General features: G+C 42.1%; 1 long non-coding RNA gene across 1 annotated transcript; it reads right to left on the reverse strand.

The window, feature by feature from the left end:
- Positions 1-405: 405 nt before the first annotated feature.
- On the reverse strand, positions 406-26049 carry LOC144219350 (uncharacterized). Its single transcript, XR_013331381.1, has 7 exons — positions 25921-26049; positions 25491-25571; positions 17203-17304; positions 15929-16012; positions 7757-7864; positions 2628-2778; positions 406-830 (listed from the first exon to the last, which is right to left on the reverse strand). It is a non-coding gene; the product is annotated as an uncharacterized LOC144219350 (long non-coding RNA).
- Positions 26050-26285: the final 236 nt, after the last annotated feature.

Consider the following 26285-nt stretch of genomic DNA (forward strand, 5'->3'; position numbering starts at 1 on the left):
ACTCCCCAGCTAACACGCGCACACACCCAGACTTCTTGCAGCTGGGCCCCTCCGGGCCAGGGATGCTCTGCTGAGTCCACAGCACTCTCAGACCACCACCGCCTCTCTGGTGTCCTCTCCCTGCCGCTGCGACCACCCCCCCACCCCCCCCACCGCAGTCCCCATGGGGGCTGCAGAGGGTGTGCAGCTGCTTGGGCTGGGATGCAGAGGGTTGAGGTGTGGCTGCAGCCTCCAGCTTCCAGCCGGCTGGGGCCGACCTCCGCATCCNATAGAGGCCTCAATCCACCAAACTGCCTGCCCCTTCCTCAGAAACTGCTGAAGACTGGCCTGCTTCCAATGTCTTTGCTTGCCTCATGTATTTTGGCTATGTATCAGGTCTTCAATTAATATCTGTTCAATGAATGGTTGAATCAGAGAATCAATGCTTTAATAACTAAATCCATCCATAGTCTGAAAGGGTTTGTCTTTGGGCAAATGTGCTAAGTCTCCTGCACTAGCCATCAGTGCCGTACCACACAATAAGCGTCCTATGGTGAACATTTGCTTCTTGGTCCATTCAAGATCGAGATGGGAAGGTAAACATTTTGCAGAGCAAACCTCACAGCCAGAAATCCAAAAGTCTCTCCATAGTGTTTGGATTGAAAACTGCCTGGCATCACAGCGTTAAGTCCTGGTTTGGCTGGCCCCACCGCCTGGCTTAGACACAGGACTTGAACTTCAACTGTTTTTGTTTTCCCTCTTGTTTTCTAGGGCTCTTTTCTTGATACTTTTGCCACCATGTCTTCCCATTCAGCATAAAAATGTTATATGTCATGTTTGCTGGAGGATACCTGAAATAAAATACACAAAACCTTATTGAACAATTATGTGAATAGGAATTCCTACTGTCTACTCATTGGGCAGTGATAAAGGCTGGTGTTTCTGAGGAGTGGGGATTCTACTTCCCATCAGAAAGGCTTGGGGCACCTGGGTGGCTCAGTTGATTAAGCATCTGACTTCTGATTTCAGCTCAGGTCATAATCTCAGGGTTCATGAGATCAAGCCTCACATTGGGCTCTGTGCTGACAGTGCAGAGCCTGCTTGGGACTCTCTCTCTCCCTTTCTGTCTGCCCCTCCCCTGCTCCCCTTTCACTTCAGAGGACCCATTCCTGTCTCAGGGGAGAAAGCTGGATGTGAGATGACAGTGGCTGGCCTAAATGGTTTACCAGTCCCAGGAATGTTGGGTTTAAAGAGAACCCCTTTGGGGTGCCTGGGTGGCTCAGTTGGTTAAGTGTCAACTTCAGCTCAGGTCATGATCTCACACCTCGTGGGTTTGAGCCCCACATCGGGCTCTGTGCTGACAGCTCGGAGCCTGGAGCCTGCTTCAGATTCTGTGTTTCCCTCTCTCTCTGCCCCTCCCCCACTTGTGCTCTGTTTTTCCCAGTCTCTCAAAAATAAATAAATGTAAATAAATAAGTAAATAAAATGAAATAAAATTTTAAAAAAAGAACCCCTTTAAGGGGGCACCTGAGTGGTTCAGGTGGTTAAAGCCTCCGACTCTTGATTTCAGCTCAGGTCATGATCTCATGGTTTGTGAGTTCAAACCCTATATCAGGTTCTGGGCTGATAGCACAGAGCCTGCTTGGCATTCTCTCTCCCTCTCCCTCTCTGCCCTTACCCAACTCGTGTTCTCTCTCTCTCTCAAAATAAATAAATTAACTTAAAAGAACCCTTGAGGGAAAGTAATGTCACTCTTGTGGGTAAATTTAAGTACCGTAGCCTCAGAGTTGTGGGGGAGGAGTGGGCAGAGGGATGGAAACTTCACCCCCCACAGAATGCCACAGCCCCCTTTCTCTGTGGTCAAGCTGTGCACACAACACAGTGTTAGGCAGGACCTCAGGGGCCTTGAAGCTCCTTTTCTCTGTGATTAAGAAGGGTGTCTAGAAGGATGCAGATGGACACACAAAATTTCAAGATGCAATTACTGAAAGTGCATAATCTTGTAAGCCATTTACTTTCTCATACCTCCTCATGGTTATGGCCACTGTGCTGGAACCCTCTCATCCAAGAGATAATAGACAAATTTAACAAGTGGTACAGACAGCCACTGACTAGTAAAAGTGGCCGCCATCAGAGTGGAGGCCTGGAGGGCCACTGCTGGGCTAGGCATTAACCCTTCATTTGCAGGATCATGGGGAAGACGGGAAAGTCTGTGGAAGGTTTCGGGAAGGTGCTGTTTACCAGCCAATAGAGGGATCTTTCAGCAGTCTAACAACCAGTGTAACAAGCCAAGTATCAGCCTGTGCTCATTTCCTCCATGGCCTCATCCCTCCCCGCCCTCATAGCCTATTTTCCAGTCTTTCAGCCAGAGACTGTACCATTTCCTCAGTAGGTGTGGCCTAACCTACAGCAGTCTTTAGAGACAAGCATGGTCCAAGGCAGGAATCCAACACCTGGCTCTACATCAGAGCCACCAAGGCAGTGTTAAGAACTGATAGCCTAGGTCATCTATATTCTATGAATATACAACCAGGTGTAGGAGTCCTGGCTTTTCTCCTAACTCCAGGATCAGCAGGAAGCTCTGGGGCAACCTCAGTGCAAATACTCATGAGTTCTTCAAAGGAAGGCGGGAGTGAAGAGCCACTCACAATGGCCTTTTCCTCCTGATGCATACAGTCAGCAGCAGCAGCAACAACACTGTGACCATGAGGATTCCCACCACCGAGGCAGCTGCAGTGATGATGTTCCTCTGGAGGAAGTCCAGAAGCTGCGCACATGGTACATCCGTATTTTGAGTAGCTAAATGAAAAGACACATGGCAGAGTAAACAGAAAGGGACAACCCCATATAGAACTGCAGGGACAACCTGTTAGTTCTGCTATTTGCAGAAATGAGAACCTTAGAACTTAGCTGCTGGCTCCAGAAGCTTCTTCCCCTTGGGGAAGAAACTGGCTTTGTTTAGGAAAATACACTCATAAGCTGCTTGCCAGTGACATGAGATGCTATTTGGTGGTGGAGGCGAGATGATGAGCGTATGAGCTGGCAAGCAGCAAAGCAACCAAAAAGAAGGGACAACAAAGCACAGATTTCGGGAGGTGAGAAGAACAGAGGAGAGGTCAGATGGAAAGGGTGGAAAGTTCCACTGCGATGGCTGCTAAGAACAATGGAGTCAAATATTCAGTTTGAAGTTGCCCCCTTCCCCCATCACACCGCCCTCCCACTTTCAGAAAGTTCTCCCATATATATAAACCACCTAGTGTATTTAGGTTTGAGGGAATCTCAAGTACAAAGTGAACATGATCCCAGAGATGATCTTGAACTCTTATGGCCTCTAGGGACTTGCAGAAATCTTGAGGGTAGATTTAAAATGCCACCGAGTGTGGGCTTGGAAGCACAAGGCAATCATAGCTAGAGACCACAGTGACATCAGGGACCCCTCCCCCATAGCTTCTTTCACTCTGTTTGTAATGTGACCAAAAATGGAATCGAGGAAATGGGGCAGAGAGGCTCCATGACAGGACCAGGATAGTTCTGGTGTGGAGAACTGATGAGGGGGGCCCAGCAATGAAGACTGGGAGATGCTGGTCAAGGGCCATCTTGGGTTATGGGGAGAAAATTGGAAATGTCCAACTTCCCACTTCCATGTATGCTACAGCAAGAGGCAGCAACACCAAGCAACTCTAAGGGCTCTGCTGGAATAAGTCAACATTTAATTTCTTTGAGTTAGAAAGTAACAACTTGTGGGGCAAAGACTTAGGAACTCCCCGGGCTTATACCAACGGGTTAACATGGCAGAGAGAAATAAAAAGCTATAGGATGCTTTCATCTGAGTTTGGGTACATGATTGGCACACTGAGGATAGGATGGTGTAAACACACCCCAAGCATAGGGTGGTGCCAAGGCACCCCAATAATAGGGGGTGCTGAACCCCAAAGATAGAGAGGGATGGGCAAAGGCCCAAGATAGGAACGGGTGCAAAGGCTCCCAATACAAAGTCGGGATAGAAGGAACCTACTTAAACATCATAAAAGCCATCTACAAGAAGCCTTCAACTAACATCATCCTCAATGGGAAAAAACTGAGAGCTTTCCCCCTGAGATCAGGAACATGACAGGGATGTCCACTCTCACCACTGTTGTTTAACATAGTGCTGGAAGTCCTAGCATCAGCCATCAGACAACAAAAGGAAATCAAAGGCATCAGAATTGGCAAAGAGGAAGTCAAACTTTCACTTTTCGCAGACGACATGATACTCTACATAGAAAACCTGACAGACTCCACCAGAAGCCTACTAGAACTGATCCTAGAATTCACCCAAGTTGCAGGGTACAAAATCAACGTACAGAAAGAGAAATTAAGAAACTGATCCCATTCACAATTGCACAAAAAACCCATAAAATACCTAGGAATAAACCTAACCAAGGATACAAGATATCTGTATGATGAAAACTATAGAAAACTTATGAAGGAAATTGAAGAAGACACAAAGAAATGGAAAAACATTCCATGCTCATGGATAGGAAGAATAAATATAGTTAAGATGTCATTACTACCTAAAGCACTCTNCCCCCCCAAAAATACAAATGTCAACTCGTTTTTCTTACTTGGGGCTACAAATGTTTAATACTCAAATTTTCCCCCTCTTTCAGACTATTCCAAAATATGTTCATGCTCTTAATGATGTACAAAAATTTGGGGGCACCATTCACTGGGTTCATCCTCTCCTGGGCATTACTAATGCCCATCTAACCAACCAGCACTGCTTTCCGGTGACCCTCACTTAACTTCACCATGCTAGTTTACCTCGACAACAATAAAAGAGCTGGATGATATTCAGTCCAGTCTCACCTCTCGTAGCTATGATAGACAAAATCCTGACCTTCCACTGCAGCTATGTATTCTCAATACTAAGGATTTTTCTACCGCATTAATTGGACAAGCCGCAGCTAAAAAGGTTTTAAAAATAGAATGGCTCTTCACCCCTGTTAGTCTTAAACATATTTTCATCCCCCTCATATTCAACATAGCAAAATCAATCCAAAAGGGACGTTGGAGATGCTGGGAATTGTTAGGTCAGGACCCTGCAAACATCCACTTGCCAACTTGCAGCACTTTCTTTGGCAAGGATTCGCTAACGCTGCAGTTGGCTCCCAAAGACTACGTGGGCAATATTGTTTAAGGGCTCCCCTCTGACCCCTGGTTTAAGATTTACCAGGAGATTAACATCGTTCCTGACAGAGTCCTGCTAAAACAACCTATTAAGAATGCCTTTAACCTCCATGTTTTTGGAGGTTTTCCAGACTTCTTCCTGTGATTGATTTCAAGTTTCACAGCATTATGATCTGACAGTGTGCATGGNTAGTGATGATACGTACACAACATTGTGAATATACTTAATGCCACTAAGCTGTATACATAAAAGTGGTTACAATGGTAAAAAACAAACAAACAAACAAAAAGAATGCCCTCGTGGTGTTTACTGATGCCTCAGGAAAACGCACAAGGCTTCCCACCTTTGGAGAGTTGGGGAAAACTGGAAACATATTTCTTACACTGGATGAGGCTCCATCAGCATTTAAAAGTACGAGGCATATTATTAGCGATAGGAACTTTCTCCTGGCCTTTAAACAAGGTTTCTGACTCTCAAAATGCAGTGCATTTAATGGAAATTTTCCCTTTTCATATTCTTCGCCTCTCTCCAGACCCTGCCTTTACTATTGTCCTCCAAGTATTCAATTAGCTCTAATCTCTACCTCCCTGTTTTATTTCATTCACATTGGCTCCCCTACGTTTCTCCCTGGGCCCATTGTTGAAAGTAATGCCTCAGTTGACGACATTGTTTCTCAAGAATGTTAACCTCTTTCTGAAGCCAAAACCTCCCATAATCTTTACCATCAAAACTGCTAAGCTCTAAGCAAACAATGTAACCTTACTGTGAATGAGGCCAAACAAATAATTCCCTGTGGCTCAGAGTGCCAATTACTGTTTCCTTCCCAGCAGGAACAAACCCCCAGGACCTCAGGCCTAATGAAATTTGGCAAACTGATATTACAGTTCACCCTGCATTTAGTAAACATAGGTATATCCATACATCTATAGATACTTACTCAGGTGTTATCTTTACCTCAGCTCATGCAAAAGAGAACACTAAAGCGGTCATTCAGCATCTTCTACATGCTATTACAGCCTGGGGCTTCCCCCCCACAATTAAGACGGATAATGGCCCAGCCTATGGCTCCTCTTCATTTCGTGACTTTCTGTGCCTTATGGAATACCTGACATATTACAGGTATTCCTTGTAACCCACAAGGCCAAGCTATTATAAAATGAGCAGATGACACACTAAAAAATATGTTAAAAAAACAAAAAAGGGGAACATACCCATGGCCGTCTACATTACAACCTCAACTTCTCTTCGATCCATGCTCTGATCACTCCTAACTTTTTAAATCTTGATTCTCGAGAACTGACTGCAGCTGAACGGCATTCTTCAAAACAGATAAGCCCTCTTACCCTATGGTGCTGTACAAAACCCCCAAAGTGGGGCTCACATGGTCTGGGCCCATTAAACTTCTCACCTGGGGTCGAGGATATAGTTATGTTCTTTCAGATTCCAGACCTCTGTGGAACCTCTCTCAGTTGGTGAAGCCATACCATGGCATGGGGTAGACTCCGATTTCTTCCAATGAACAAGAAAGGCTTCCACAGAATGACTCTGAGTGAGCAGCCACTGCCCCCCTTCTTCAAGACAGAAAGAGGCTCCTCATGGACTCCTCATCCTGAAGCCACTCCACAAACTTGCTCCTGATAAAACATCGGGAAGCCTTAAACGCCTGTTTAACCAGGCCGGCATCCTCTTACAACACAGTGATATTGCATATACCCCTAATTCACATCTGATGGCCACGATTTCCATCATTGACAGAAATCTGATACAGGTAACCCTGATTATACTCCTTGCCCTCATTTGTCCGAGCCAAGCTCAATATTCATATTGGGCTCATCTCCTTAACCCACCTATAGTTAACAGCACTCCTAGACCAGGATATTCCTATTAGCAATAATGACACTGAGTTCATGGGAGGAGCCAATCTTAACCCACCCTTCCAAATGGAACAAGAACATTGGTTTCATATGCCAAGTCCTCATTGGTGGCTTACCTCAGCACCTCCTCTGTGCGTTACTAAACTCAACAACTTATCTACTTGCCTTAAAGAAACAAAGAGACAAAGAAACTAACTGTGAACACGTTTGTAAGCCATCTGATCTTAATAAACATGGGACAGGGAGCATTATTCCAGCTCTTCTCTTTTCCCGGACATTAGCCATCTCTCTCTCCTATTTTTTAATCCTGCATCCCACTCTCCTGCTAAGACAAGAGAGAACTTTAGACCCATAGTCTACAACAACAACTTCCTGGAGTGTACTGAGCTTGGTACCTGCGATTGTCATGACAGGCAAGTTTCTACCTGTACTGAATGCATCCAGGCTCAGGTCATCCAAGGCTGAAGATCAGGGACGAGGTTCATAATTGGATTTCATTCCTCCTGCTTGTTAGAAAGCCTCTGTGTGCAGTAATGACAGAGACTCAGAAGATGATGCCCATGTTACAAATGACCCTGGCTGTGTAGAAGCAACATAAAAGCAGCATCTTTTTGCAACAGTGGTAAAATGCTGACATCTACTCTGTTAAAATACCATGAAAGGCAAACAGATGCATTCTGAAGTTATCTGTACTTAAGTAATCCTATTTAACTTACACGATATAGATTATTACCTGTCCCAACTGCTTCTTGAAGTGTTTCTTTATCTTCAGCAGCAAGTTGCTCATTTATATCCCTATTGAATAGAGAGGATTTTTTCCCCCTCTTCTCTGAAATGTGACCTACAGAAGGACAAAAAACAAAATGTGTTAATCTAGAAACAGCCGTTGGCCCATGATTAGTTCTATTTTTTTTTAAATTTTTTAATGTTTATATAGTTTTGAGAGAGACAGACAGACTGTGAGCAGGGGAGGAGCAGAGAGAAAGGGAGATACAGAATCCGAAGCAGGTTCCAGGCTCCCAGCTGTCAGCACAGAGCCCAATGCAGGGCCCGAACTCATAAACCACGAGATCATGACCAGAGCTAAAGTTAGGCGCTTAACCAACTGAGCCACCCAGGTGCCCCTAGTTCTATTTTTTTAAGATTTATTTTTGGGGCACCTGGGTGGCTCATATGGTTAACCAGTGACTTTGGCTCAGGTCATGATCTTGCAGTTCATAGTTCAAGCCACGCATCGGGCTCTGTGCTGGCAGCTCAGAGCCTGGAGCCTCCTTCAGATTCTGTGTCTCTCTGCCCCTCCCCTGCTCATGCTCTGTCTCTCTCTGACTCTCAAAAATAAATAAATGTTAAAAAAAATTTTTTTTAAGTTTTAAAAAGATTTTATTTTTTACTTTTTTAAAGTAGGTTTCAAACCCAGCATGGAATGGAGCCCAGCATGGGGCTTGAACTCATGACCCTGAGATCAAGACCTGAGTTGAGATCAAGAGTCAGACACTTAACTGACTGAGACACCCAGGTGNTGCAGGGCCCGAACTCATAAACCACGAGATCATGACCAGAGCTAAAGTTAGGCGCTTAACCAACTGAGCCACCCAGGTGCCCCTAGTTCTATTTTTTTAAGATTTATTTTTGGGGCACCTGGGTGGCTCATATGGTTAACCAGTGACTTTGGCTCAGGTCATGATCTTGCAGTTCATAGTTCAAGCCACGCATCGGGCTCTGTGCTGGCAGCTCAGAGCCTGGAGCCTCCTTCAGATTCTGTGTCTCTCTGCCCCTCCCCTGCTCATGCTCTGTCTCTCTCTGACTCTCAAAAATAAATAAATGTTAAAAAAAATTTTTTTTAAGNAGAGAGAGAATGCAAGCAGGGAAGAGGGACAGAAAGAAAGAAAATCTTAAGAGGCTTCACGCTCAGCAGAGAGCGCATCACAGGGGTCAATACCACAACCCTGGGATCATGACCTGAGCCAAAATCAAGAGTTGGATGCTCAACTGACTGAGCTACCCAAGTGCCCTCCTAAGATTTTATTTTTAAGTAATCTCTATGCTCAACGCGGGGCTCAAACTCATAACCCTGATATCAAGGGCTTCATGCTTTACTACTGAGCCAGCCAGGCTCCCCTGATTAGTTCTACTCTTATGATAAAAACAACTTCCTCTGACTGGGGCCCAGTCAGTTCAGTGCCCGACTCTTGATTTTGACTCAGGTCATGATCCCAGGATTATAGGATCAAGTCCCACATCAGTCTCCACACTGGGTGTGGAGCCTGCTCCGAATTCTCTCTCTCCCTCTGCCCCTTTTCCAGGCTCATCCTCTCTCTTTCTCTTTCTCTCTCTCTCAAAAATAAATAAAAATAAATAAAATAACTTCCTCTAGAATCAAAGTGAGGAGTCAGGAAGGATTTTGGAGAAAAGTCCAAATGTACATCAGCGTTTTGTTATTATTTTTTTAATCTAACAAATTCCTGGGTGACCTACCCGCCATAGTTCTCACACATGAGTGTGCATCCAAATCACCAGGAGACCTTAAAAGACCAATCATTGGGTCCCACCCTTGAGTTTCTGAATCAGTAGGTCTGAGGAGGCCTGAGAATGTGCATTTCTCACAGACACTGCCCCCCCCGCCCCCCCCCACACAAAGTGACACTGATGCTGCTGGTCAGGGACCACCTTCGAGGACCTTGAGAGAATCCTTCAGTCAGTTGCTGAGCCCTTCTGACTCCAGTCTCCCACTAGCATAAGATAGAAATAAGACGACCTATCTCACAGATAGCTTAATGTTCACGGAAACAGTTTATAAACCACAAAATGTTGCAAAAGTGTTCCTTAAATTGCAAGAGCAAGACAGAAGAATGAACTACGTTTATTGGGAGAGGGGCTACAGGGCAGTTTAGTAGAAACAGGCAGGGTTGAAACTCAGAAATATTAACACGCTAACTCTGCCACTAGCTAGTTTTGACTCATTTGCATATGAGACCTTGTCAAAGGGCCTGGGTGAGTTTAGCATGGAGAGGACGAGGAAATGGGGAGAGCTGTCTTTGCCTAACACAAGAATGGCCCTGGAAAGGGGCTAGGAGATGTTCTGAGAAGTTCCAGGAGCAAGGCAGAACGAATAGGTAAGAGCTCCAGAGAGACATGGAGACCAACAGTTTAGCATTTAGAAAGTAGGGCCATTAAAAAGGGAATGAGAGTGAGAAGTAACGAACCCTGTGTCCCCAGAAGTCTTCAAGGCTGGGGACCCTGGGCCCAGATGCCTTTAAGCTGAGAGGCAGCTTTGACTGGTGAATCGGCCTTAAGCCTAGTTCTCAAAGAGGTGGGAATGAGGCAATGTGGTTAGCACTGGCATGGTGTGTGATAACAGCCAGTTGAGGTCTTAATTATTTCTGGGGAAAGAGAGAAATTTGTTCCTTATTCAATCTGGCTTAGAAAAGAGAAAAAGTTCCCAACTTAAGATGAGTCATGATTACTTGACTTTGGAAATGCTAGGCTATGAAATCAGAGTCAAGAGATTAACAACCACAGATACACAGAAAACTCTGGACGACATAGAGTCAGTCCACTAAGGGATTGAATTCGCCTTTTGCTCTTTCTATAAAGGTGTAAAAAAGATAGACTCATCACTTAAACACAAATCTTTACTTTCCTTGTCTCTGTTCCACAAAAACAAAAACCAGAATTAGGAACCGCTGTCTACACTTATCATCAACATGAGTTGTGATTTTGATCATTTGTTGGATTTTTTTTCTGCGGGACAAAATAAGCACAATTACCATGTTTTGCCAAACACAGTCAGTTTCCAAACTTCATTTCAACTGTAGAAACCCATTAACGATGAGAGAAGCAGCAGCCCATCACGGGGGGAGAGCACTCTAAACAAATCCCCATATCCACGATGCAGACTCAATCCCAGTGCCAACCAGTCACATCCTGGGCCTGATAAAGTTGTGTTCAATGAGCCCAGAACCAGGACATTTTGGCTTTGTGTTCAGGGAAAAGTTGAAGTCTTACATCATTTTTCTCCCTCCCTCTCTCCCTCTCTCTGTCTGTCTGTCTCTCTCTGTCTCTCTCTCTGTCTCTCTGTCTGTCTCTGTCTCTGTCTCTGTCTCTCTCTCTCTCCCTCAGGGGACTAGCATTGAAATGAGACTTTGATTGGTTCTATTAATAGCACCTTAGTGTTGCACTGTTAACCAAGAACTAGGTTCCCTCCAGCAGAGCTAACATCAATGGTAACCTGAACTCGCTGCACACCTGTGCACACTTTTTATAAGACTTCACTTCTCAAAAAAATCGTTTCCTCACCCCTCTTCCTACGCAGCTTTTTCTTACCGTTAATTTTTTAAGGGAATGGTCCCTTTTGCTAAGGAAGATTTGTGTGGTCTAGATTTCCTAGTCCTGCGGAAAAGCTTCAGAGCAGCTCCTCGTCTCTGAAGAGGGGCCTCGTCAGCCTCCTTTTCTTGTGTGGTGGGACCTTCACTGTGTCTGTAGGGGCTTCTTGGGTCTCTCTCTTTTTTCTTTAAACATTTTTATTTATTTTTGAGAGACAGAGCACAAGTGGGTGAGGGGCAGAGAGCGAGTGGGAGACACAGAATCGGAAGCAGGGTCCAGGCTCTGAACTGTCAGCACAGAGCCTGATGCGGGGCTCAAACCCACAAACCAGGAGATCATGACCTGAGCTGAAGTTGGACGCTTAACTGACTGAGCCACCCAGGCGCCCCTTCTTGGGTGTCTTCTTAATTCACTCTCTCTACTCAAAAACCTTAGTTAGCAAATCTGCCTCTCTTTTGTCCTCCCAAAGTTCCATTCAAATACAACCTGAAGCACTTTTTAAGTATTTTCCATTTTAGCATATTTATAGCTGATAATTACACCGACTTTCCTATTAGCAGTGAGCACTTGGAGGACACAAATGCCTTTTTCAGCTCTCTACTCCTGGCACGGCACCTCTCACTGGGTAGGAGATCAATAACTAGGTCTTGAGTGAGAGAAGGAATCTTGAAGACTCTTGACTACAACCTCGTGAGGGACTCTAAGCCAGAATCAATCACCCAGCTAAGTCTGATCTGTGGGCCAAGATTGCAGTCATTTGAAGGCTAACTGGCACCAGAGGGTCTGCTTCCAAGATGGCTCAATCACAGCTGTTGGCAGAAGGCCTCACCTCCTCACTGGCTGTAGGCCAGAGGGCTCAGTTCTTCACCACCAGGGCCCCTCCTTAAGTGAGTGGACACTGCTGGAACGTCCTTACAACATGGCAACTGACTTTCCCCAGAGTGAGCAATTCAAGAGATAGCAGGGCAGAAACCACAATGTATTTTATGACCTAATCTATAAAGTAGCACACTATCATTTCTGTCACATTCTATTCATTAGAAGCAAGTCATTAAGTCCAGCCCACCCACCCACAAGGGGTAGGGGATTAAGCTCCACCTTTCAAAGGGGAGGCTATCAAAGAATTTGAAGACCTGTTTTGAAACCACAGTAAGAAATGAAATTCCAAGGAAGACAGCTGAACAAAGGAAGCATTTGCTTATGTCCACATAAGCATAAGGATTTTAATCAGCTGCCTCCAGTTTTGTGGATGGAGAGAAGTAACACCCTTACAAAGGCATCTACACTCTGCAGGAAGCTTGGACTTGGATATATGACCCACCCACACCATTAAGCAGAGACCATATGAAATTGGTTGATGTTGAACCATATGAAATTGGAGATATTTGGCCACTTTTTAAAAATATTTTTTAAAGTTGATTTTATTTCAAGAGAGAGAGAGGCAGAGAGAAAGGGAGAAAGAGAATTCCAAGCAGGCCCCATGCTGTCAGTGCAGAGTCTAATGTGGGGTTCAAACTCAAACTCACAAACTGTGAGATCATGACCCGAGTCAAAACCAAGAATCGGACACTCAACCAAGCCACCCAGGTACCCCAATATTTGACCATTTTTGACCTACAAAAAACAGTAAATTCAAATTATTCAATCTGACATTATAGTCCCAAGGGAAGTTTTCTGATCTACATATTTCTTCTAATTTGCGGCTCCTAGAAACCCAACATCATGGATTATCCAGATGAATGTAATGATCAATCTGTAATGTGATTCCTTGTGTATATATACATAAAAAAAAAAAAGGAGGGGCATGTGGGTTGCTCAGTCGGTTGGGCATCCGACTCTTGGTTTCTGCCCAGGTCATGATCTCATGGTTTGTGGGTTCGAGCCCCGGGTCAGGCTCAGTGCTGACAGTGCGGAACCTGCTTGGGATTCTCTCTGTCTGTCTCTCTCTCTCTCTCCTTCTCCTCTCTGTACCTCATCCCTACTTGTGCTCGCTCTCTCTCTCTCAAAATAAATAAATAACTTAAAAAAAAAAAAGGAATGGCCTCCAAACTTAGTTTAGACTGGCCTCTGTACACTTTGGGGGCCTGAAAAGATACAGGAAAATAAATCCATTTTATACTTAGAAGGTGGCCAAGCACTGAGTCAAGCTCCTCTAAGGGAGAAAAATCACACACTGAAAGAGCCAAAAGTAACTTGAAGAAATGGAAAGACATCCCCATTTCCAGCACAGAATGACTTATCATCAGTTTTTCCAAAGTGAATATAATATTATAAATGTAATGCAATGCCAATAAAAATAACAACAGGCTTCCAATGAAGTTACACAAGTTGGTAGGAAAGTTCATGTGAAAAACAAACATGTAAAAGTCACCAGGAAAATACTGAAAAAACAAAAACTACAAAATAGGGACTAGTCCCATAAGGCATTAAAACATACCATTCTAGCCTCTGGAGTGAAAACAGTGTTGTACTGTTGTGTACAGAAGCCAGTGGTTCGGATAATAAGTCCAGGAATAGGCTTAGGATATATGGGAATTTAGTATAAGATAAAGAGGGTATCTCAGATCACTGGAACAAAGGTGCACTTTTTAATAAATGATGTAGCCATTTGTAGTGAAAAATGGCATGATGTGGACTGTATTGATGAAATCATTGTAGCCCATGTGTGGTTCTCAGTATAAAGTCAGCCTCTCACTTCTCCCAGTGTAGACCGAGGTACCAAAGAGATGCTTAGCTATGTTTAATTTGTGATTATCACAAAATTAACAGAAAGGAATGTATAGGACAGATAAGTATTATATTATATTGAAGGGCCTAAGTAACATCATTTTGAGATTAAGGCCTCCATTAAGAGCAACCTCGCGCTGCACATAGCCCCAGTTCCTCAGATTGCTCAAGGCTAAAGCCACCCTCGGACTGCCCTCAGATCAGCTAATCAAAAAAACATTCCTGTGGCCTGAGTCAAGGCTGGGAACTGTAGAGAGTTATTCTGTACAAATTAGCCAATTTCTTACCGCTTGCCTGAACCCCACGTGGGCCCTTTGAACTCACCTCATAACTGGTCATTTTCAAAGGATCCTCAAAAGTCATGATTGGGTCTCACCAAAAGTAATAAACACCTCACAGATACTGAATCGTCAAAGCTGTTACCATGGGTGCTGTACAATTGTAATTGGTGCTTATGTGATGATGCTATATGCACAACGTGTGCACTGTAACACCCCCGTCCTTTACCCCATAAAAACCCTGCTCACTATTGTTCGGGGCTTCACCTTCTGCCACTACACTGGTAGGCGGGTGAGCCCCTGCTCGAGCTTGTAATAAAGACCCTTTTGTATTTGCATCAGTGTCAGCTCCTTGGTGGTCTCTGGATACTCGCGAATCGGGCACAACAATATAATCAGGAATATTATAAGTATTCATTTTAAAGAAAATTCTGTGGGGACACTTGGATGGCTCAGTCAGTGGCTCATCTAACTCTTGATTTCAGCTCAAGTCAAGTCTCATACTTTGTGAGTTCGAGCCCTACATCAGGCTCCACTGACTGTGGAGCCTGCTTGGGATTCTATCACTCTCTCTCTCTGCCCCTCCCACCTCCACTCTCTCAAATAAATACACTTTTTTTTAAAAAAAATAAAGAGAATTCTCTGGTAAGTTAATCTCCAAAACCCATCTAGGTCAATGGTTTCAAATGCTGCCTGTAGGCAAGTCATTGAGAAAATATGCAAAAATGTGCAGAACCCTGGACTCCACTTTTAGAAACTACTGGTGAGTTCCAGAAATAAGGGTTTATAATCTCTTCCCATGTCTCATCCTCCTCTCTATGGTTGATATATGGTCAGGGCTGAGAACCACTGACCTAGTTCATATTCCTATGCCTGGGAAAGACCACATATTTGCCAGTTTGGACAGTGACATAGTTAGCCTGTTTTTCCTCTTAAATCTTTATCTGCATGGGGAATAAATGCTTCATGAGATGATAGTTCTTCATCCTGTCTTGGGAGCCAGTCTGCTTCCACCATAACTGGGTCTGTGAGATGAGCCTTTGCTCATCAGGTGAAGGGGAGCGTTTTCCCACACTCCTCTGGGGAGTGGAGAGAACTCCTCTGGGGTATCACTTCAGGAATGTGCTCAGTCCCTCACCAGCCCCCACCTCTCAGGAGGAGAAAGGGACTTTGTTGTTAAGTTTGGGAGTAGTATTGAGGTTCCTATAGCCATCTCCTCTCTCTCTCTCTCTCTCACGCTCTCTCTCTCTCTCCCTCTCCCTCTCTGGCATCTGTCTGCCTGTGGAGAGCAAACTTTCTTATCTTCTCCTCTATGCTGTGAATGTTATAGGAACAAACTCTCTCATGGTGGAGTTATGGGGAAACCATGGGCATCGTAAACCTCACCAGTGATTTAGGCACTCATCCTAATTCGAAATGAAGCACCTATGTTAACCAGCCAAGTTTTCTTGAGAAGATAGTCTGCGCTCCATCAGCAGGATCCTTAGCTCAGTCTCCCATTTGGTTCTAAACTCAGCTAAAGGAAGAAGGGGTATTACTTATTAACCTCAACTCCAATGAGATCCATTTGCATTTACCATTAGTGGACATTCCATCCATGCTGCCAAGGAGAAATCCTAGTTTAGTAGAATAACCAGCAACACTCGCTCCTTTGATGAAATCTATGGGGGGCAAATTAAAAAGAAAATTTGTATCAGCACACATTATGAGCACTTTGGGTCCACGTTTTGTTGAAGTGCAAATATAGAATTCAATTACACTGAGAATGTATACTTGAAAGTTTACATATCAATACAGAGAGGCATCAGCTAGCTGCTGACTGCAGAGGCTGGAGCCCAGGCAGATGCTATGGGAAACAAACCTTGGGAATTGGAATCCACATCTGTATGCAAAATTCCAACACAGTGCTTATTTCTCTGCTGCCCAGGGCACTTTTTGTGTACTGCTAGTACACAAATGTTGCCTGTAGGCAAGTCTGATATAAAATTCTCTCCTTGTGATCTATGATCAAATAATTGTCTTAATTCTCAAACTGCTACCTAAAAAATAATACTGTGAAGTTGCTTTGCAGAAGAGTGTATTTTTCATTATTGTTATTTCTACTGGTGTGCCTAGGGCAAATACTTCTTTAGTCTGGGTCTTACCCATTGAATGGTATACTAATGACTCCACTAGCTCTCTCCAAGGGCTAAGCAAAGTATCAAACCAGGTCATGCACGTGGAACTATAAAGTGTGTTCAGTACAAAGTTATTACATTACTCAGGGCTCCTGCGGTCAGGAACAGTAAACACCAATTGTAATTCCTCTGAACTGACTGTCCTCTGAACACTCTCCAGAAAGGAAGAAGCTGCTTGACACATGAATTTCAAGGATCCCCTCCCCCGAAAACAGAAGAATAGATACATTTTAGACCATAGACTTGACCCTAGACTTGAAGGTGATAGGGAGGTCTTCAGACAATTCTTTTCTTCATATCTCAATTTGTCTATGCCGCACAGGTAGCTATTTTAACAAATAACTAAAATGAGAATGCTGTGGGGCGCCTGGGTGGCTTAGTCGGTTAAGCGTCCGACTTTCGCTTTGGTCATGATCTCGCGGTTCATGGGTTCGAACTCTGCGTCGGGCTCTTTGCTGACTGCCAGCTCAGAGCCTGGAGCCTGTTTCAGAGTCTGTCACTCCCTCTCTCTCTGACCCTCCCCTGCTCACGCTGTCTCTCTCTCTCTCCTAGAAATAAATAAAAAACATTAAAAAAATTTTTTTAAATAAATAAAATGAGAATGCTGTGTAGATAATTCAATACATAGGCCCATAGAAATATGTGCACTTATAATTTGAGAAACATACACTTGCCTTCTCTTGTGTCTCTCTTTGTAATTGATTTGACTTCTGTTCTTGTTTTATCAAATGGTGCCTCACGCGGGACCTTGGAAAACACCTGCTGTAGAATTTCATCTCAAGTGGAGTACAAAAGGCATGTTAATATCAATAGTGGAGGATTGACATATTTTTCTCTGTAAGTACCTAAAGCAGTCTATAAATACAGTTAATAAATGATATAGACTCAATGGAAATTTTGAAATTATACTCTAGAATACTTAGTCTTGGGAAGGGAAATCCTAACCCCTACAATCATTTCTGGAAAATTGTGATTACCCTAGATGTCTTGAGCAGTAAATATTTCCCACTAAAAGGTATGCAGCTAGAAACCTTGCCCCAAATCTCATGATATTTAGTGTCATTATTTTCCTTCTTGCTCTTGTTGTCATTCAGACCCACTTCGGAGACTTCCCCAAGAGGGCTCATAGGTTTGTATGTGGCAAAGTCTGCGGGGGCGAAAATAAAGCAGAGCAGGTTTCTCAATGTCAGAAAGCTCTTTATAAGCTGTTCCTAATTTTTCATGGTTATATATTTTAAAATATACTAATCTCTCTCACCTTTTTAAAGTTTTCAGGCTTCTACTTTTTCCTGAGGACAGCAGTTTTTGTTATTCTGTCTAGGTTAACTTTGCAAAGCCATTGAAAATAATCCTCACAAATTCCATTCATTTTGTATATACTCTGAGTCCTTTTTCAAGGGTGTTGGTACATTGGTGGTTGGTACATCAGGTGCTCACCTGATGGAATATATGCTTAAGGACCCCAAAATTAACTATCAAATTTATTTATTCAAAATGAGTTCTTATCACCAGCCTCCTCTTTTTTTCCCCCAACACTAGGATCCCATTTATTTTTTAAAAAAATATTTTTTTAACACAATACCACCTAGTTTCTATAGGTACATAGACACGCTTGTAAATGCACAATAAAAGAACTAATAATGTTAACTTTTAGGAGGTAGGGAACAAAGAAAGGTCAAATAGAATTTCAGTCTTAAATGTAATGTTTTAGTTTCATATATAGACTTGTGTAAATACTAAACTTTTTAATTCACCAGAACCAACACTTTCCAACCAAGGTGAGAAAAGTATACTATTGAGAATGATCCCTATTTTGTAAAAGCAGTAAAAACAAAAACCTCTGCACATGCACTTATGTTTTTACGGACATGGAGAGAGATGGAGAGAGAGGAGGAATGCACACCTGGCTGACAGGAAGGCTGTAGCAAGACTATTTTTCTTCACTCGTTTTTGTTCTGATTCACTAGCTCAGATAAGCACATTACCTTTTTTTTTTTTAAATGTTTTATTTATTTTTAGGAGAGAGAGAGAGAGACAGCGTGAGCAGGGGAGGGTCAGAGAGAGAGGGAGTCACAGGCTGAAACAGGCTCCAGGCTCTGAGCTGGCAGTCAGCACAGAGCCCGACGCGGGGCTCGAACCCACGAACCGCGAGATCATGACCCAAGCGAAAGTCGGACGCTCAACCGACTAAGCCACCCAGGCGCCCCACACATTACCTTTTTAAAAAGAAAGTGAATATTTAAAATGAGAGGTTATTAACTTAGAATGTGCCCATTTTAGATAGTACAGAGAGTGTGAACCACCTGCACTCACCTGGTTACCTATCCCGCAGAGGCACTCGGCCTCTGCCTGCATGTCACCAGTCACTTCCTTAATGGCTGTGTTAACCTACAGGGTCCTGAATTGTTGCTGAGAACCTGAAATTGTTGGCCCACCAATGCCAAGACCAACATCAGCATGGCACTGGGCAGGTCAGCAGGCCTTTGAGGGATGATAGGAACCTCTCAAAACCCAAACAAGACATCCATCTTCACACTCACGCATTCCCCTTCCACACATGTGGAGCAGGATTCAAAGGCATAGGGCTCCTACAAGGAGGAGAAAAGTCTTCTGATTCTCAGGTGAGAATTCCTGAAAACACAGTGAGGGGCTGCAAGAGCTATCTGCATCCCTTCGTTCAGTCATGGTAACCTACCCATCACTCAATCAGCCAGCCACCCAGTGCAGATTTACTGAAGCCTTTTTAATAGCACATATGAAGGAAGGGCAAACCCAGAATTCCCAACATGGGACAGCTCCTGGAAAAAAAGGTCTCTTGTGTAGAGAAATGTCCCCCTTCAAAGCAGGATTGGCAGGCATAGCTTTGTGATCACAACACCCAACAGGTCCTAACCCAGAGGGAAGCATTGGTGCGTAAATCCTGAGAGCTCCTCCTCAGACCATATGTAACCCTCACTGTCTACTCCTGAAGCACACACACAACCATAGAGGAGAGATTTCTTTGGAACCTGGATGCCTTCCTTCAGCAGACAGCTATGGTTTCAAACATTTTCCCTCAGTCTCAGCTCTCTGATAAAGACTTGGGGTGCCTGGGTGGTTCAGTTGGTTGAGCGTCCGACTTCGGCTCAGGTCATGATCTTGTGGTTCGTGGGTTCGAGCCCCACGTCAGGCTCTGTGCTGACAGCCAGCTCAGAACCTGGAGCCTGTTTCAGATTCTGTGTCTCCCGCTCTGTCTGACCCTCCCCTGCTCACATTGTCTCTCTCTCTCAGAAATAAATAAAACATTTTTTAAAAATTAAAAAAAAAAAAAAGAGAAGACTTCCCTGGGCCTTATTTTGTTATTGCTGTTTTTAAATTTTAAAAAATTTATGGTGATATGGGGCGCCTGGGTGGCTTAGTCGGTTAAGCGTCCGACTTTCGCTTGGGTCATGGTCTCGCCGTTCGTGGTTCGAGCCCCGCGTTGGGCTCTGTGCTGACTGCCAGCTCAGAGCCTGGAGACTGTTTCAGAGTCTGTGACTCCCTCTCTCTCTGACCCTCCCCTGCTCACGCTGTCTCTCTCTCTCTCCTAGAAATAAATAAAACATTAAAAAAAATTTATGGTGATAAAATATATATATATAATTTTCATTTTAAGCATTTAAAAAATTTTTTTAATGTTTTTTATTTATTTTTGAGAGTCAGAGAGAGACAGTGTGAGCAGCAGAGGGTCAGAGAGAGAGAAAGATACAGAAACCGAAGACAGGCTTCAGGCTCTGAGCTAGCTGTCAGCACAGAGCCTGACGCAGGGCTCAAATCCATGAACTGTGAGATCATGACCTGAGGCGAAGTCGGATGCTTAAGCGACTGAGCCTCCCAGGCACTCCCATTTTAAGCATTTTGAGTGTACAATTCAGGAACATTAAGGACATTCACAATGTTGTACAAACATTGCCACTATTTCCAGAAATTTTCCATCTCCTCAAACAGAAACTCTGTACCTATTAAGCAATAACTCTCCATTCTCCCATTCCCCAGCCCCTGGTAACTTCTATTATACTTTCTGTCTCTATTAATTTGCCTATTTTAGATATCTCACACAGGTAGAATCATACAATATTTATGCTTTTGTGTTTGGCTTATTTCATTTGGTATAATGTCTTCAAGGTTCACCCATATGTTAGCATGTAACTGAATTTCATTTATTTTTATGAGCAAAGAATATTCTATTATATGTCATACCACATATTGTGTATCCATTCATCTGTGATGGACACCTGGACTGTCTCCAAACCCTATTGTGAATAATCCTGCTATGAATATTGGTGTACAAATATCTGCTTGAGCTCCTGGGGTTTTTTTCTTTCTTTTTTTAAAATGTTTTTATTTATTTATGAGAGTGAGAGAGAGAGAGACAGAGAGACAGAGAATGCGCAGGGGAGGGGCAGAGAGAGAGGGAGACACAGAATCTAAAGCAGGCTCTAGGCTCTGAGCTGTCAGCACAGAGCCTGACTCGGGGCCCAAACTCACAAACTATGAGATCATGACCTGAGCTGAAGTCAGATGCTCAACTGACTGAGCCACCCAGGCACTCCTGAGCAAGTGTTTTCAATTCTAGTAGGTATATACCTAGAAGTGGAATTGCTAGATTATATGATTATGCTATGTTTAACATTTGGAAGAACCACCAAATCATCTCGACAGAGACTTTGTCTTACATTCTCACAAGCAATGCACAAGTGTTCTAATTTCCTACAACCTTCTCGACACTTATTTCCATTTCTTTAAAAAAAATACACATTCTTGGGTTGCCTGGGTGGCTCAGTCTGTTAAGTGTCAGACTCTTGATTTTGGCTCAGGTCATTGTCTCAGGGTTTGTGAGTTCAAGCCCCGCATCAGGCTCTGCACTGAGCATGGAGGCTGCTTGGATTCTCTCTCTCTCTGCCCCTCCCTGCCTCTCTCTCCCTCTCTCTCTCTCTCAAAATAAATAAACTTTAAATGAATAAATAAACCACATTCTAATAGGTGCAAAGAGTTATCTCATTGTGGTTTGATTTGCATTTCCCTAATGACTAGTAATATTGAGTAACTTCTCATGTTCTTATTGGCTATTTGTATATCTTCTTTGGAAAACATCTAGTCAGTTTCTTTGCTCATTTTTTAAATTGGGTCATTTGGTTGGTTTGTTTTATTGTTGCTTTTGAGTTGTAGGAGTTCTCTCTATATTCTAGATCTTAATTCCTTATCAGAGATATGATTTGCAAATATTTACTTCCATTCTGTGGATTTTATTTTCACTATCTTGATTGTGTTCCTTGATGTACGAAGTTTCTAATTTTGGGGAAGGGCAGTTTACCTATTTTATCTATTGTTGCCTGTGCTTTTGGTATCAAAATTAATGTACCTTTGCCGGATCCAAGGTCATGAAGATTTTTCTCCCACATTTTCTTCTAGAAGTTTTAGTTTTAGCTCATAAATTTAGGTCTTTCACCCAGTTTAGTTTTAATTTTTGTATCTGGTATAAAGATTCAACTTCATTTTTTTTTTTTTTTTTTGCATGTGAATACACAGTTTTCCCAGGACAATTTGTTAAAGAGATTCCTCTTTCCCCTTGAATTGTCTTGGCACCTTTGTTGAAAATCGACTTACCATGGATGTATGCATTCATTTCTGGGCTCTCTATCCTGTTCTATTGATCTATATATATAGCCTTATATCAGTGCCACTCTCTTTTAATAACTGTAGCTTTGTAGTAAGCTGTGAAATAAGGAGGTGGGATTCTTCCAAATTTGTTCTGTTTCAAGATTATTTTGCCTACTTTGGGCGTACTGAGATTCTACAGGAATTTCAGAATAAGTTTTTCTATATTTGCAAAAAAAATGCAGTTAGGAATCTTGATAGGGATTGCATCGAATCTGTAGATCACTTTGGGGACTATTGTCATCTTTATAATACTAAGTCTTTAAATCCATGAAGATTGGATATCTTTCCATTTATTAAGGTCTTCTTTAATTTCTTCCAGCACCATTTTGTACCGTTCTGTCTACAAGTCACTTGCCTCTTTCACTAAATGTATTCCTAAGTATTTCAATATTTTTGATGTCATTGTAAACAGAATTGTTTTCTTGATTTTTTTTGGACTATTCATACCAGAGTTTAGAAATACAAATGATTTTTCTGTGTTGTTTTTATATCCTGCAAACTTTCAGATGTAGCTAGAGAGTATAATACTAAGCAAAATAAGTCAGTCAGATAAAGACAAATACCATATGATTTCACTCATATGTGGAATTTAAGAAATAAAACAAATAAGGGGGAGAGAGAGAGAGAAACCAAGAAACAGGCTTAACTATAGAGAACAAACTGATGATTATGTGTATTAATTTTTTAGCTCTAACAATTTTTTTGTGAACTTTTAATAGAGCCATTTTATATATTTTATTTCTTTTTATTGCCTAATTTCTCTGCTAGAACTTACAGTCTATGTGGGAAGAATTGGCAAGGATGCCTTATGCCTAATATTAGAGGAAAAACTTCCATTCTTTCATCATTGAGTATGATGTGTATTTTTCATACATGGCCTTTATCATATAGTTTGAGTGTTTTTATCACAAAAGGATGCTAAATTTTAAAGTAAGTTTTTTAGTTGTAAAAAAAACATAGAAAAATTACCATCCTAATAATTTTTTTAAATTTTATTATTTTAATGTAATCTCTACACCCAATGTGGTGCTCAAATCCATAATCCCAAGATCAAGAATTGCACATTCCACTAACTGAGACAGCCAGGCACCCCATTCATCCTAATCATTTTTAAGGATATAGTACAGTAGTGTTGTTTATTCAGTGCTGTATACTAGATACCTAGAACTTTCTCATCATGCAAAACTGAAACACTATACTCATTAAACAACTCCCTGTTTGCTCCTCCCCTACCCCAGCCCCAGCCCTGGAAACTATCATTCTACATGTTTCTATGAATTTGACTTTAGATACCATTTATAAGTAGAATCATACAGTATTTGTTTTCCTGTGACTGGCTTATTTCATTTGGCATAATGTCTTCAAGGTACATTCATGTTGTAGCATGTGACAGATTTTCCTTCCTTTTTAAGGCTGAATAATATTCCACTGTGTGTATATCCCATATTTTTTAGTCTATTCATCCACGGACAGTAGAGTTTCTTCTGCCTCATGGGTATTGTGAATAATACTGCTGTGAGCATGGTAAATATCCCTTTGGGACTTCCAATTCTTTGAGATATATAACCAAATATGGGATGCTGGGTCATATGGTAATTCTATTTTTAATTGTTTAAGGAACAGCCATACTGTTCTCCATAGCAGATATACCATTTTACATTTCCAACAAGAAAATTGGATTTTCTAGCCAATATGCTAATCTCTGCTCTTTAATAAGAGTTTAATCCATTTATATTTAATGTGATTACAGATAAAGAATTTACTTCTGCTATTTAGCTATTTGTTTTTTGTGTCCTATAATTTCCCCCCCTCAATTCCTGCTTTCTTTTGGGAGTTAGTTGATTTTTTGTAATGTTATATTTCAATTGCCTTCCTTTCTTTGTGGTTACTTTAGGAATTACAACTACCATTTTATTTTATGTTATGTTATGTTATGTTATGTTATGTTTATAGCTGAGAGAGAGTAAGAGACAGAGCATGAGCAGGGTAGGGGCAGAGAGAGAGGGAGAGGCTCCAGGCTCTGAGCTGTCAGCACAGAGCCTGACATGACACAGGGCTCAAACTCACAAACCTTGAGATCATGACCTGAGCCAAAGTCAGATGCTTAACCAACTGAGCTACCCAAGCACCCCTACAACTAACATTTTTAACTTATAGCAATCTAGTTTTATAGTACCAACTTAATTACAATAGTATGTAAACACTCTGCTCATATAAATCTCTACCCTCACCCATATTGTCACAAATTACATCTTTACACATTGTATGTCCATTAACATAAATCTACAATTATTGTTTTATGCATTGCCTTTTAATTCATATTGCGAAAAAGAATGAAGTTAACAAAACAAAATTACAATAATATTTGGTTTTTATATTTACCATGTAGTCACCTTTACCAGTGTTCATTTTATTCTTAAACTTTTGACTGTCTAGTGTCCTTTCATTTCAGTCTGAAGTACTCTCTTTAGCATTTCTTCCAGGCAGATCTCTTAGCTTTTGCTTATCTGGACATGTCTTAATTTATCTTTTATGCTCAGAGAATAGTTTTGTCAAATATAAAATTATTGATTGACAGTACTTTTCTTTCAGGACGTTAAATATGTCATATCATTGTGTCTGGTGTCCATGATTTTTGAGAAGAAATAAGCCATTAATCTTCTTGAGGATCCCTTGTAAATGATGAGTAGCTTTTCCCTTGCTGCTTTCAAGACTGTCTCCTTGTCTTCAGATTTCAACAATTTGACTATAATGTATTTCAGTATGAATCTCTTGCCCTTATGCCTGGAGTTTCTAGAGCTTCTTGGACATATATAGTCATTTGATTTGGGAAGTTTTGGGCCATTATTTTCTCAAATATATCTTCTGCCCCTCTCTCTCTCCTCCTTCTGGGATTTCTGTTAATAGATATGTTGGTATGCTTGATGCTATCTCACAGGTCCTTCATCCTCTGCTCATTGTCTTGTGTTGTTTTTCTTTTTCTTTCTGCTCTTCAGACTGGATAATTTCAATTGTCCAAGTTGAAATTTACTTATACTTACTTCTGCCTCTCAAACTTGCTGTCAAATGCCTCTAATGAGTTTTTCATTTTAGCTACTGTACTTTTCAACTCTAGAAATTCTTTGGTTCCTTTTTATAATTTCTCTGACACTTCCAAGAGCTGGTTCCAGCCTCAAGGCAAGCATGCTCCCTCCCACCAAAGCATCAGGCTGAGAGACAACTGTGGACAAGCATGAGATTCTTCAAAGACAGCCTGATGGCTTTGCAAGAGGAAATTACTTACCAAATAGTTTAGCTAAATGTTCTTCTTGTTTTGAACTTGATACAAATTCAGTATTTTTCAAGCTTTCTTTCTGAAGATAACCTATGGGAAAATAAATCTTAGCTGTGTGAATCATTCATTGGATCTACATGAAAACTTTTTGTTTTTTTAAGTTTTTTAATTTACTTTGAGACAGAGAGAGAGTGAGAGAGAGCACAAGTTGGGGGGGGGTGAGGCATGCAGAGAGAAAGATGGAGAGAAAGAATCCCAAGCAGGCTCCATGCTGTCAACACAGAGCCTGACACAGGGTTCAATCCCATGAACTGTGAGATCATGACCTGAACCAAAATCAAGAATCAGACACTTAACCAATTCAGGCACCCCAACATGAAATCTTTTTAAATCAATACTTCTTTGTACGGTATTTTGAGAGGAGCATCATGCACTTCACCTGTTCTAGGAGAAAAAGCATCAGTCTTGCATTCTAGTTCATCTTTTGAGCATCTTGTGATCTTGGGCAGTGAAGCTTTATGGGATTGGGTTTTCTCATCTGAGACTGGTGGGAAAGTAGCCAACCACAAGAGGCCTGTGAGGAGGGGGTGAGATGAAATTTGCTTATGTCATCTATAGACTGAAAAGTGCTCTCCCCTTATCATGTCCCAGAGTTATCTACTATGAACTGCAATAAATGGCACTGGGTCCAAGCGTAGTTATACTTAGTTCTCAGTTTTGCAGGGGTGTGGGGATCAAAGACAGATGGACTCAGTGTCTTCTCAACAAAACTTTCCTCTCCATTGGAAATGATGCCAACAAGCA

The sequence above is a fragment of the Crocuta crocuta genome, unplaced genomic scaffold (genome assembly GCF_008692635.1).
Source record: "Crocuta crocuta isolate KB4526 unplaced genomic scaffold, BGI_CrCroc_1.0 scaffold118, whole genome shotgun sequence".
NCBI lineage: Eukaryota > Metazoa > Chordata > Mammalia > Carnivora > Hyaenidae > Crocuta > Crocuta crocuta.